This window comes from Orbicella franksi, chromosome 5, assembly GCF_964199315.1.
Source record: "Orbicella franksi chromosome 5, jaOrbFran1.1, whole genome shotgun sequence".
NCBI lineage: Eukaryota > Metazoa > Cnidaria > Anthozoa > Scleractinia > Merulinidae > Orbicella > Orbicella franksi.
The window spans coordinates 28,234,083-28,247,736 of record NC_138149.1 but is presented as its reverse complement, the minus strand read 5'-3'; positions in this window follow the sequence as shown (position 1 = coordinate 28,247,736).

Here is a 13,654-nt window from a genome sequence, read left to right as displayed (position 1 = left end):
CATTCTTTCACTGATAAACAGTCTGGTGTCATCGGCAGTTAACATAATTGTAACCTTTAGATTACAATACTCAATGATAATTGAGGCATAAACCTTCTTACTCCCTCCAAAAGGCCAACATGGTTCAATTTTTAGAAGTAAATCAATGCTTCAGCTGTTACATGTAATTTAAAATTAGAGTTATGTATTTAATGGCGTTGTAGCCATACGTTTGCAGGGTACCGCCAAAAAAACATATGACCAATATCGTTGAGATATTGTTTTTTCCTGGGTAGTAATTTTATCACTTTTATTAGTTTTTTTTCTTGTTGAGCAACATTTGGCCACTGAAATTCATTTTCTTGGTCAAAAGATATCAAATATCTTAAATTTATTTCAACCTATCTTACTCTGATCTGGTCATGAAATATATCATCATAAATGCATTAAAATTTAATGGCACAATGAGAAGAGATGGTAACATTTTAATCATTAAACTGCAAATAGCAGTACAAAGTAGTCCATGAAAAATTATAGTAGGGGCTTAACTGACTTATACTGATGCCTTGGCGCTTTGTTTTTATTAGATGTAAGATAACTCTTAAAACGTTTTTTGGTGTTAATTCAGTTCTTCAGCACTCATTGCATTTCTTTTGCAGCCTTGACAATATCCTAGAAAACTCAGTCTTATGTTGGGCTGTCTGTGCTACTTGAATGTTTTGTTCGCTGTGCAAAACAAGTTCAAAACATAGCTTTGTTTTCTAGGATATTACGTTTTTATAGCTTTAACGTTTTGCAATTTTCGATCATAGCTACCTATGAGATTCAATTCTCTTCTTAAAAAGAAGAAACACGATCTTCTTACATGTATAATTAGAGAATCTTTTTATAATGAAGCCTCTTAACTGAGCACCAGAAACAATTCTTTTAACAGGTGCAATGTAATGTATAGTAGTGGTTGTTTACTTTCATTCAAGGTCGTAAATTTTGTGTCATTTCCTCTAGCAATGAAGCCAAAACTGTCCTTAACAATATTATGTTTTTATGGTTTTTGTTGTTCGTATTTAAATTATTGAATGAATTTGTACTGCAATCAATCTAATGTATGAGGGTTAGCGTTTGGTTTGGTTCAGCGAGGGTAAGAACACTTTCAATGCATTCACCTCATAACCATTCATTTATTCATATTCATACTTCTATAATTCATACCTTGAAGATTTCTACCTTGATATATTTCCTAATATATATTGGCGCCAAAATTTTTATACAGAATATTTAAGCAATGGGCACTTTCAATATATTTGCGCCATAAATGTACATGCATTCATATTTGTACTTTCATATACCCTGAAATTTCTACCTTGATTAATGTTATATTATTTATTTGCACCAAAATATTTATATTGAATATTTATATATCTGTTTAACAAGTTTCATTAATTAACCCTATTACAAATATTTTGATAGTATAAATTGCTCAAAATAGTTAAAACGTTCTTTAATAGCAGCTGTTTTCCATGTAGTTTTTGTATTTATAGAGGTTTTGTGTACATAATGGAATTTTGTCAGCTGATGGTTTGGTGATAACGAAATATTGGAAATGGTATTTTCGGCACCATCTGTTGTTTCAGACAAAAGTAAACTTACAGTTCTATATCAGAATTGTTTAACGGGGGAGAATATTCTGCTACCTTTTTTGTGTGGGAGTTCCGTTTCGAGGCTCGAGGCCGCTTCTTTGATTCCTTAAATTGGAATCAACTTGCTTTCCCTCTGCATTATTTTCATGTATAAAATGACTGCTTCTTTCTATAAGGTTGGGTAGTTTCTATGAGCTAAAGCTTACCCTCGGTTGATTAATAATGACTTATTCTTGGAAACTATTTTCTTGGGAAATCTTGCTTATTCTAGGGACTATGAGTGTTGTCTGTTTTCGATGTTTTTTTATATATATAAAAAAGAACATATTTTTGTAGCTTAATGCACTGTACAGTGGTGTTCATATTTGTTGATACAGTGAACAATTCGATAAGAATATTCCCTGAGAAATGTTGTCTATTGTATAGACGTAAGAACGTTTGTCTGTAACAGATATCGATAAGGAATTTCCCTTATTATTCATAGTGAAATTTATTATTGCCTTCGTAAATAATTTACACCTGGTAGCAACCTCTGTACATATTAATATGAATTCTGGTAAAAAAAAAACATGTTGCAATATATAAACTTCATTCAAATCACAGTATACTAACATACCTCTACTTTTTTCAGTTATGGTTATGTGTTAAACTATTTAGATGCTATCACAGAATACTTTGCCTTTTGGTAGTTGAGGTTTGATTAAGTTAACGACCTAAAGGTTAGGATTCATACCGTCTTGCTAGGATGAATTTATCGACCGTTAAAGGGTTAATGATTCGTTTAGAATTAGCAGCTAACATGTAACTTTTTATTTCTTTCAAAGCATTTACCCAATGTCTAAATTATTTGCCTTAATTGCTGAAGAACTTTACCAATGATATTAGCAAACTCGAATGTCGTGTTTTCGATTCGGAAAAATAGATCTCAGTTTGCCAAGTCAGTAATTGGTTAAATCGTTTAGCGATGACATCAACTGAAATATTTTCAAGCGATGCAAAAACTTAATAATAATGATGATATGACAAATCCTGGTTATAGTATAGCTTTAAGATGGTTGTCTTTTACGTTACTTTTTAGAGAAGTAAGCATTAATTTAATGAATTACTAACTTTTTACCTTTTAGCAGAAAGGGTGTGAAAATTTCGAAACACAATTCTATTTTGTCAACTGTTAGCATCTCGAAGCCTCTGTTTTAATTGTAACTTACTTTAAGTCAAATGTGGGTTGGTGGAAGTGGCTTTGCAGTAAAGCAACTTAAAATGATTATCCTTTTCGAGCCAATTTTATTACCTTTATTGCATAACTTTGGGGAATATCTGCATTTTAAAACTACTGACTAGTCAACCTCCACTATTGAAGTACATTCTTATCCGAGCACTTCTTCAGTATTTGAAAAACTACTTTCATATCTGCTGTCAGTTTATTATCATATCAAGATTTGGCCTGACCTAGTATGCTTAATGCATTTATGCATAAACCCACAAGAAAAACTACTTCGTCTTTCTTACCTTGAGGACTGACACTCGAAACGTCAGTTTTAAACCTAAAATGACAGTATGTTTACTCAATGATACCGAAGTTAATAGCAACGTCAGTGATTTCTACCTTAAGAAACTTTGCATCTGTCGCTAATTTGATATGCTAGTATTGCCAGCATATTTGTAATACAAGCTTCATGGGAACAAGCGACAAAGGTCGGCTATACAACGGGCACAGGTTGAATAAGGTTCCTTGTACGAAAACACTTTTGAGGACAGAAAGGGAGAGGTGGGGGTGGGGGGGGGGGGGGAGGTTACTTTATACTTAAATCTCTTGGAAATAAAAATATATTTAGCTGAAGTGTCACGTTGTGTTTGCGTCTAGTAGAGTGTATCAGCTTTAAGCACTCGTAAGAATAGGAACTTCATCAGGGTGTTGCTTTAAATCGATGTACGAAATTGGAATGCGTTGACTACTTTAAAAATGCATTTATCCCAGCTTGAAAATTTGTGGAGTGGGCTGTTTTCGTGCCAGATTGAATCCTTATTTTTCCGGATAGTAAATAGTTTAAAAGGAGTGCAATAATTAAACGCAAGTTTTGGTTTTATGGTTATAAAAATCTCAATAATTGATATTTAACTCCTGGGTAATGCCGCAAATTGTTAGCCCAAAAGAAATTACCAAACGTCTACTGGTTTCGGAATTACGTCAAAGCTAGAAAGTGCCTGACAACATCAGAAGAAAACCACAGCCATCAAACAATAAGGGCCAAAATATTTTGGTGGGAAGTGCATCACAAAAATCAGTAGAGACTAAAATTCATAGCAATGTAGCTATTGACTTTGAACCTTTTGAGAAATTGGGTACAAATAACGGTCAGGTTGCCCAGCTTTTACAGACTTGTCATTGGCCATTTCGGTTATTACATTTTTTTTTGGTTCAGGCCACTCTAGAATTTGTGCAAGGTAATACAAAATGAAATTAGTTTTCCCTCGCAGAAATTACTTCGAGTGTTAACAGTAAACTCGAGTTGCGAATGGTCATTGTTCGATTTGATTACGCAATCCGTGAAGTTCACGTTTCCAACACCTCGCATAAATTTGTCCCTCGCTCGATAATCCCTAGTCTAGAGATGACAGGAATTTATCAACAAGCAAAAAAACCAGTTCTAAGCGATATTACACGCCTGGCGCCGTAGAACGTTTTCTTAGAACAAGATACGAACTTTCCTTCACGAGACCGCCCAAGGAACCTTTGGTCTTCAATACCTGACCTTTCTGCAACATTCCAACAATCCGCGCTCCTCTAACACTAATCGACATTTGTAGTTTGGGACTGTAGAAACAAGCGCTGAAGGAAAGCATTCGGCATGCCCTGTGGAGTAGACATAAGTTTCCACAAAGCAAGTTGTAAGCTGAGCGACATGGAAGGAAACGTAATGGAGCTCAGTTACGTTATTTTGAGCTATTTTTACCGCGTCCAGAATTTCCTTGAAATTGAAGGAAAACTGAAAATAGTAATTTACTAAGATGGACAAACACCAAGGGGATAATAAACCATAAAGGAACAAAGATGGTTAAGGATGGAGAAGATTGACACGGGTTACAAACGACGAACTTGATAACTTTAGGCTAAGCTTTTCAGGATATGCAAAACATGACGTAGCAGCTCCTTTAAGCCAACAGTTTGTCATGGTATCAAGAGTGGCGGTATTTGCGAGGAATAAGTGTTGAACGAGGATGGTTCAAGCACGAGGGTAACGTGAGGCTGATCTAAAATTTTGTTTCTAACAGACCTCTATCCTGAAGAAATCAAACTGCGCAACATGTTTCAGGGCAAAGACTTCGCCGCGAATACCGACTCTACATGTAAGAAGTGTTTCTAGTAAATTTTACTCGATTTTTTTAAAGTTCTATCTGGACAATTCTGCTCGATATAATTGTGACGACGCAAATATCGTATCCCATTTTCACTCTTAGATTTTTCCACGAATTGAATCTCGGCAAGTCATAGTGTTTGGCCAACACAACTTTTTGCGGAGACAACTGTCATGGAAACCGAATTTGAGAATTTTAACGAAAGCTGTAACGCTTGAGAAGTGCGAAATTCAGTGTGTATTGCTAAGCACTGGAGATTTAGTGGCAGTTTTAAATGATTACTCGAAGTTATGAAACCTTCCAGGGCAGGAAACGTTGTTTCAACTGGTTACTATCAGTAAGGTATATTCGTGTTATCATGAAGAAGTCTTTGGTCCCATGGCCCGCCTGGGGGACTGAAAGAAACTAAACCTGATAAAAGTCAGTCAGGCCGTACCTGACTAAATGTTGGATAAAATCAAGTGTATTCTATACTGACAGTCGGCCTCTCCGGATTAATTCTCTACAGCTTGCAGGCTAGATCCAAGATTCGTTATCTTTGTACTGTCCGTCATCTTATGTGGTCTTCGTTATTGCTGTTTAAGAGGAACACGGTGCTGAACATTTGTTTCAAGCTGTATAGATGCTATGCACAAATTTTGCTCGTTTCCTGAAACTTACATAATAGCCAACCAAAAATATACTCGACCAATGCTTTCCTTACTTTACTATACTTCGTTTTCCCTTATTATCGACCTTTGTCATTTCCACGCTCTTCAAAACTTCTAAGTAGCTAATAAGTACGGTAAAATACAATAACTTTATTTATATAGTGAGTATATACAAAGTTCTATATCGCTTTACAGTCATGAAAGTAAAACTAAGTATAATAATTTAAACTAAATTAAGTATAAATTCTAAGATAGAAATAATTATCGAGAAGCAATTCTGAAAAGATGAGTTTTAAACGCGAGTTAAACACGGCGACCGATGGACTTCACTTAGTTTCAAGAGGCAGATCATTCCATAGTTCGGGGGTGGTAACTGAGAAGGCTCTGTCTCCTTAAGTTTTTAGACGTACCTTAGGAACGTCCAAACGCTTCCAAACTTCCAAACGATCTTTCCGTGAAACTCTAGTCCAAGTAATATTAAAAAAAAAAACACTTTTGGAATTCATTCACACTAACTACACGTAAGAAGTTAAGAATACAACCCTTTCCTGGTAGAATCAGATTCAGAATTGGATGTAAAATCTGCAAAATTTCTGGGTAGCAAAAGGGCTAGTGAGCTCATACATTCGGTGGAAATTTTTGAGTTTTGAACCCGCGTCGCACAAAAAGTATTCAATACATCGTGCTCAAATTGCTTGGGAAAGGTGACCTTGCTATACCCTTTCAATATTCAGAACCGAGATTTTTGTAGCTTATACCGGAAGGAGGCAGATATTGTAAACAATTATTTCCCCATGTGGTACACAAGTTTATGAACCCATTGTAAACACTGTGCTATAAAGGGGAAAATTGTGAACCATATCACAACTCAGGAAAGGAATAACTTGCAAACTGTATGAGATGAATTAAGATCTGATGTAATCAACTTCACCTTTTAAGGGACATGAAATCCCCCGGATTTTAATGAAGAGAAGCGCAAAGTTTAGCTCGTTTTCCAGCCGCTGTTCGGAAAAGGAGCCCGCGGGGAGGATGGTGGACCAGTCAAGAGAGAGCGACAGAAATCGAGCTTACGCGAAGTTCCCCTAGTTGGAGAGAAAAAAGCTTGTCACTCCCGAGCTGGCGGCAGAGAGGAAAGAGCAAAGAGGGATACCCGCAACAACTTTACACGAGGCGCAATTTATCTGCCAGAACTGCAGTCGTTCCTTCTGAATTAAAAATCGGGTTATGTAGACACGGCAAACGCTGCATGTAACCAACTAATCCATGAAGCTTATCCGACAGATGCCTTCTTCTACCTGCTGAGGCCAGTAACATTTTACGGCTTCCACAATGATCCCTTATCAATCGATTTCCCAAGTCATTGCAAAAATAGAAACCGTGAGAAGAAAGTTTTAACTGAGTCAATCTATAACTGATTTGCAGACTTTATTGAAATGGTTGCATAACTGATTTGCAGACTTTCATGAAATGGTTATTCGTGGTGGATGAGGGGAGGGTGTTTGATGGGCAGGTCTGTCTAAGACCATGTCTGACACTAAAGTCAAGTGCCTTGCCTATATATTGACTTTATCATAGGTCTTCAAAGAAGTTAAAGGTCGTTTAGACCCATGAGTACAAACCGGTTTACACTTATGTAATTACAAGTAATAGTTATTGTGAAACGAAACGCGTATTTTGGTCTGGTTTGGTTATAGAGTAATTCTGAATACTGGACATGGGTTTTGCAATTTCTCTTCTTTATGATGGGGGATTCATTCAACTTATGAATTGTGCTCTAAATAATCTTATTATTAGACACTTAGCGTGTTCTTTTGGAAAATTTGCGAACCTGATTAACAGTTCCCCCATTGTTGTCTATTCTCTTGCTGATAGCGCACGAACGCGCACGCGATTTTAAGTGTCCACTAAAACAATTAGACTACTCGGCCCAGTTGCGCCATTCATAGAAAACGTGCGCACCTAGTCTTAATGTTAAAGAGCTGGAACATGCGGTTATTTCCTGTTCCTACCGCCAGTTCATGTTTTCCAGTGATTAGTACGCACGTATTGTTGCCTGAGTGGTGCCACCGTCATATTGTAAACTTGTGTAAGTAAATGTACTAACTTATTTTTTTTAAACCATGTTGGCCTTATCTCAGCCTAACTTTTCGTAATCCTTACAAAAGTGCCAGTATTGCGAGCTCTTTTTGTGGCGTAGGGGACAACAGAAGTGTAGTTATACGCTTCTCAAAATCCGTCTCGATACTTTCCAATTAGTGTAGCTTATCTATCTACACTTCTCTACAGTACAGCTCTTTGGAAATTTGTTTTCCTTTCGTTTTAAACCTTGTTTGAGATTTCGCTCGATTTTCAGATGAGTGTGAACTCGTTGTAATAGTGCAGTAATGACTATTAGTTCTTAAATATATTTATTTTCATAGAGTTGTGGAAACATGGAACTCCCTTACAAGTGTAAATTCTTTTAAAGCTTTAGTCAAAAAGTTCTTTATGGATTACTATGTTCTTTTAATGTTTTTCTTGTCTTAATATGTAGTATTTAATGTTTATTACTACCATATGTAGATTTGCATCATTTTTCACTTTAGTGCCATTGATGATCTGCTTTAATATGGGGTCTTTGCTTCTTTTGCATTTCATCCTTTGGCTTCTGTTTTTGTATGCCATAAATTGTAATAAATAAATAACCTATTATTCTTTATCCACCATTGTTCTATCACGAATGCCGTTCTCTTATTGGCTACGCTACTCACTATCTATTCTGTTGTAGATAATGAGTAGGCCTAGCATTGTACGGTTGTTAACAAAATGGCAGCCGCTTCCTTGCGTGTCTGGAGAGGACTTTGATAATTACTAGTCGACTAGTAGATTTACACTAAAACATTTTTAGGTTATTAAAGATGATTTCCAGTCCGTATTGCGCAGTCTCAGCACCCTAATGTTTATAAACATTATAAATCTCACTCGATGGAATGTGAATCGTTGTCACATACCTTATCTCTGAGGCCTTTCAAATTCTTTTTCTAACAGCTTCATTGATTTTTACAGCTGCGAAGTTGTTTCATCAAGTGATATAAGAAAGCTTCGACCCCTTCGCAGCCGTAATGGCGGTTGTTTTGAAACTCTGAATTTACTTCATGCATGTAAGTAGTTGCGAAATGTTCACATTTTGTGATGTCTTACATGGCAGAAAACAAAAAACGCAAACAAACAAGAGTGCGCAGTACGGACTGGAAATCATCTTTAACTCTCCATTTCTATGCGCGCATGGAAACCTCGACATCATAGTCTAATCGCTAAATGGACTAAAATAGTGAGGCCAGGCTGCTTAAGTGACAGCGACTTTAGGGACCGTTCATTTTTTATGAGGGAGGGGGAGCTGGTGGGATTTGGGAAGCACCATTTAAAAATCGCATGACCCCCCTCAGCTTACCAATTTTTTCACATGGCTCCCCCTTATAGCGGTCATTTTTTGGGATGACCCCCCCCAAAAAAAAGAAATTGAAAAACAATATTTAGATTTCAACTTTTTTAATATTTCTCTTTTATCCCCCTACTTCAAGTTATTGTGCTCACTATGAAGACAACATTTACAATCCCTATACTACAGAGAGCTGTTGTTTAAAAAACAAATCAAAAGAAAGAGAAGTCAATTTCGGATCCCTAGTTATGGCTCGCCCTGAGCGTGTCATTGGCTTCTTCCTCATCTGAATCGATGAATGCAAGAATGACGTCACTTGAGTCATCTTCTCCCCCAGAGTCAATGGCATCACTGTCATACTCATCATTGTCACTTTCATCCGTTTCACTGCTGTCAGCACTTGCCCTGTTGTCATTTTGTGTCAATGTCCTGGCATTTCTCAGTGTTGGTTGGCCAGCTCTGAGAGGACTCTTCTGCTGCAAGCATGAATGTCTTACATTTGCCTTTACTTTCTCGCTCTTGCTGCTTTTCAAATGCTGCTTCAGCCCGTGGTGGTTCAAGTACTTGTTTAGTTCTGGAACACGTGGCTTTTTAAGCTTGGTTAGATCTTCGCACAACTCAGTCCAAGGATAATCCTCATATGATTTATCTTTTGCGTCCCTACTTAACTTTGCCTTTTCTTCTGCTCTCTTTTCCCTTTTAAATTCCAGCACTTCAAGATGCTGAAGATAATCCACCACAAACTTTGATTTGACAATAAACTTATCTGCAAATAGAGCAACGCTCTCTGGGCCAGATAAAACCAGCCTGCCACTTCCATGCCCTTTCTTCGCTTGGACCCTTGGCTGCCAGTCATCTGGATCACGCCCTTCTTTTGGGGTCTTCTGGTGGAGAGGTAGTGGTATTCCGGTAGGCAGGAATGGTCAGGAACTGGTTTAGGCTATCTTTCTATGGGTGGTCCAGTCCATTCACAACAAAAAGAACAAATTTCTCCTTCCTTTTCTTGACAGGACAACTTTAGAAACTCCCTGTAGTTCTCCCCCTCATAGGGCTCATTCATAAACTTCTCAATCTTACGGAAGTAACAGTGGCCTGGAACAGAGTCTTTCCTTGCTCCTGCATTGTGACACTGAACCAAGTACAAAGTGTTGTGAAAAAACTAAAAATCTGTTGATGTGTTGTGTGAAACACATTATTACATTTAATTTACAGATGTATTGATTTGGAAGGTTTGTACCTCTACTCTAGTGATAGGCATGTATAAATGTTGCCCCGTGCAGGTAAAACAAAAAGCTATGAGTGTTCTCAAATCTTGCAAATAGTGGATCACTTTTTATAAATTTTAGCATACTTGTTGTGGTTTAAATTTATCTATGGTTTAAAATTTCTTAATTTTCAATGTCTTAAGTTCATTGTCATAATTCAGAACAAAGAGAAATGAAAATCCAATTGGTTTGAAAATTTTAGCCAAAACTAGATTTAAACCACAACATACCCATGAAGGGCTTTTCCAATCGGGAAAAGAGCGCATCACTACATGAGCATCATGGAAGAGGCTCATTCCAAAATGCGCAATAATGGCGAAAGCGACGAGTCGCTTCAGAAAAGGTTTACAGCTGAACGATCCAGGCAGTTTGACATCTTACAAGCAAAAGAAACAATCTTTCTAAGTGCGGATGGCTGTTCAGAAAGGGCGAGTGAGTTTTCCATGCCAGGGTACCAGTTGAAGCCCAGTGATGGAAGAAAACTGAACTTCTCCATCAAACAGCACAGAGCAATGGTGGAAAAGTTGAATGTCATATTGAAAGATGTAAAGGAACAAAATTCCACACTCTTTCAGTCCAATGGGCTTGCTTTAAAGCAGGGCGAAGAATTTGCCCACAGTTTTAATGTAAAACAGATCAAATGTATAGAAGCTAAGTTGACGAAGGTCACGCAGAACATGGAAGCACTAGAAAATAAGAAGAGCAATTATAACAGCATATTCAAGGGCATACTCAAACAGCACATCAACAAAAGGAGAAGGAAAAAAGAAAACCGCAGAAAGTCAAATGAAAGAAAGAGGAAGCGGACTGAAAACAACATCCAACGAGTTTATGGAATCTGTGTTGGAAACCCGCTAGGAAATGATTTTCCACAATGCCTTGTGTACCCTCCTAGAATGGCCGTCCCGGAAGAGTGTATTAAAGTTGAGGATGTTGCCACATCGTTATTTAGAAGAGATGGGCCATACATTGCACAGCTCTTGGAAGGGAACTATTTCACCAATGCTGCAAGAAGCAGAATCACCACAAACCTTGGGCAGGAAGTCAGAGATTATGTTTACACCTTCATGTACCCTGAAGAGTACACTCTGACGGAAAGCATTGCTGCTTCTTGCAGCATTGGTGAAAGAGACTCCCACAGCAGCACAAGCGGTTACGAAGAATTCGACGACAGCGAAGATGAAGATGAGTGCCAGTGAAAGTTGCATTCAAAAATAACAGTGTTAAATACTTCTTTTCAGTAGCTACAAATGCTTTTTGTCGCCAAGTGTTTTTTTAAAGCAGAAGGAAAGTTTGTAATAAATTTGTATCCTGCCTTCTATGTTTATTCTATAGCAATTTTTTTGATATTCAAACATTATGCCATTTTAAAGTTTTACTAAAATATTTCACATGACCCCCCCCTTTTTCCCTTATTTTTTGGGATGGCCCCCCCTCGAAAGCCATTTTTTTTCGCATGGCCTCCCCCCAAATCCCACCAGCCCCCCCCTACCTTATAAAACATGAACGGTGCCTTACCTCCTCTTATCGTAGTAAAGCTAGTTGGTGTTCTGCGGTTGTTTTAGCTAAACATTCACTTAATGACGCAAACCTTATACAAAGAAAAAGGCGTGTCTCGTTATTAAGCCCACCGAGCTTTCTGCGAGTTTTGCGTAGCAGCCGCTAAAAGTAGGGAAAGAAGACAAGACTACGGGCGTGAGCGCGAGAAAAGAGCGGGATCACGTCCTAAATCTCCTCCTTCTTTCCCTTGTTACCCCTGCTACTTAGGGCCTCTTCGTATGAGCCCGGTAACCGGGCTGGTTCGGTTATCGGGACGAATTTTGTTGCCTCTTCATATGGGAAATTTCATCCCGGTCAATCGGGATGAAATTCAAGAAACAAAACCATGCCTTCTCATGTGAACACTTTGAAATTTTTACAAAGGAAATTGGAATAAGGCGAGATCTCGGTAACCAGCCAGCCCGGATTTAGCTCTTTGAGGCAAAGTCGTAACAGTACCGGCGCAAAAGGCGGGGAAGGGGGTGTATCAGGGAGGGATCCCGTTACTGAAAAATATCTTTCGTCATTTCTCCCATTCTTATATTGGAGCCAAAAGAGCCCTTTAACAATGTTCCCGGCCAGGGATTAAAACTGGAAAGGTCTATCCGGAGACGAGCACACTAGCCATGAGGCCACCGCGCCTCCCACAATCGGTTCCCTAAAAAGGGCTAGAACTTGGTGGGGCCATCGCTTTTCTCAATTCAGTAATATAATGTTAATTGATCGCAAGCCCCACTCCGCCACTGCAGGTATTCGCCATGAAATTAATTTAAAAAACTCACATTATGATTTAAAATGAAGACAACAGCACTTTAAACAAATGCCCCGGTTTATTTAAAATTGGGATAGGGGTGAGGATTGTTAATGGGGTGTGTGGGGGGGAGGAAGTATTAAATTAAAAAACTAAAAAACCTGCCTGGATCCAACTTGTCATAACATAAACAAAAAAAATCTACTTAAGAAATGTTCCCAGCTTTCAGTGTTCATAGATCGTAACGCTTCACCACCATAGCCCTGTCGGACATACTGGGTAAATACTTTAGAATACCATTCAACCTGGGAACGAGATTGTATACCATTTTGACTCAAATGGTACCCCTTCTCAGGCCCCAACCCCACCCGCTCGCATGCGAATTTATCCTACCAGAGGTTAGCCCAGATGTAGCCTGCGTCCTGCGAACAGGCTCTCAGCGAAGGCGGAATGCACTCCCTCGTCACCAGACCGCTCTCGGCTGGCCCCGTTCGCCCTCGACTACTTAACAATAAGACCCGTAGCCCGCAAGGGCTACGGGTCAATAGCCCATGAGGCGAAGCCGAATGGGCTATTTACCCGTGGCCCTTGAGGGCGAAGGGTCTAATTGCTTTAGTATCACCCAACTAGTCAGACAGAAAAGGTAATAATAAAGTTAGCAGATGCAAGTTGAAGAAATATTTATTTGGGAATAAAACGAAAGAAAGCGTCACGCTCGATGGCGCCAATTTCGCTACTCGATGACTATTACTAATAGTCCCCTAGTAGCGTAGCCAATTAAAATGCAGGATTTGCATTAGTCCACTAGTTGGGTGATACTAAACTCGGCTAGCTCGCAAACCCCACCGGGAGCCTGTTTGCAAGCTATTGTAGAAAAGCTTGATGTATCGTTGGGCCACAATAATATTCCCAGGCAATAAGAAATGTTGGCACATAAAGAACAGTACTCATATGCCAAAGGAGAGAAATTCATTATATCTGAAAAAACGCCAATATTTGCAGCCCTTGTATGACGTGCTGGAAATATTACTTTCCAGGTTGGTCCATAAATATACTAA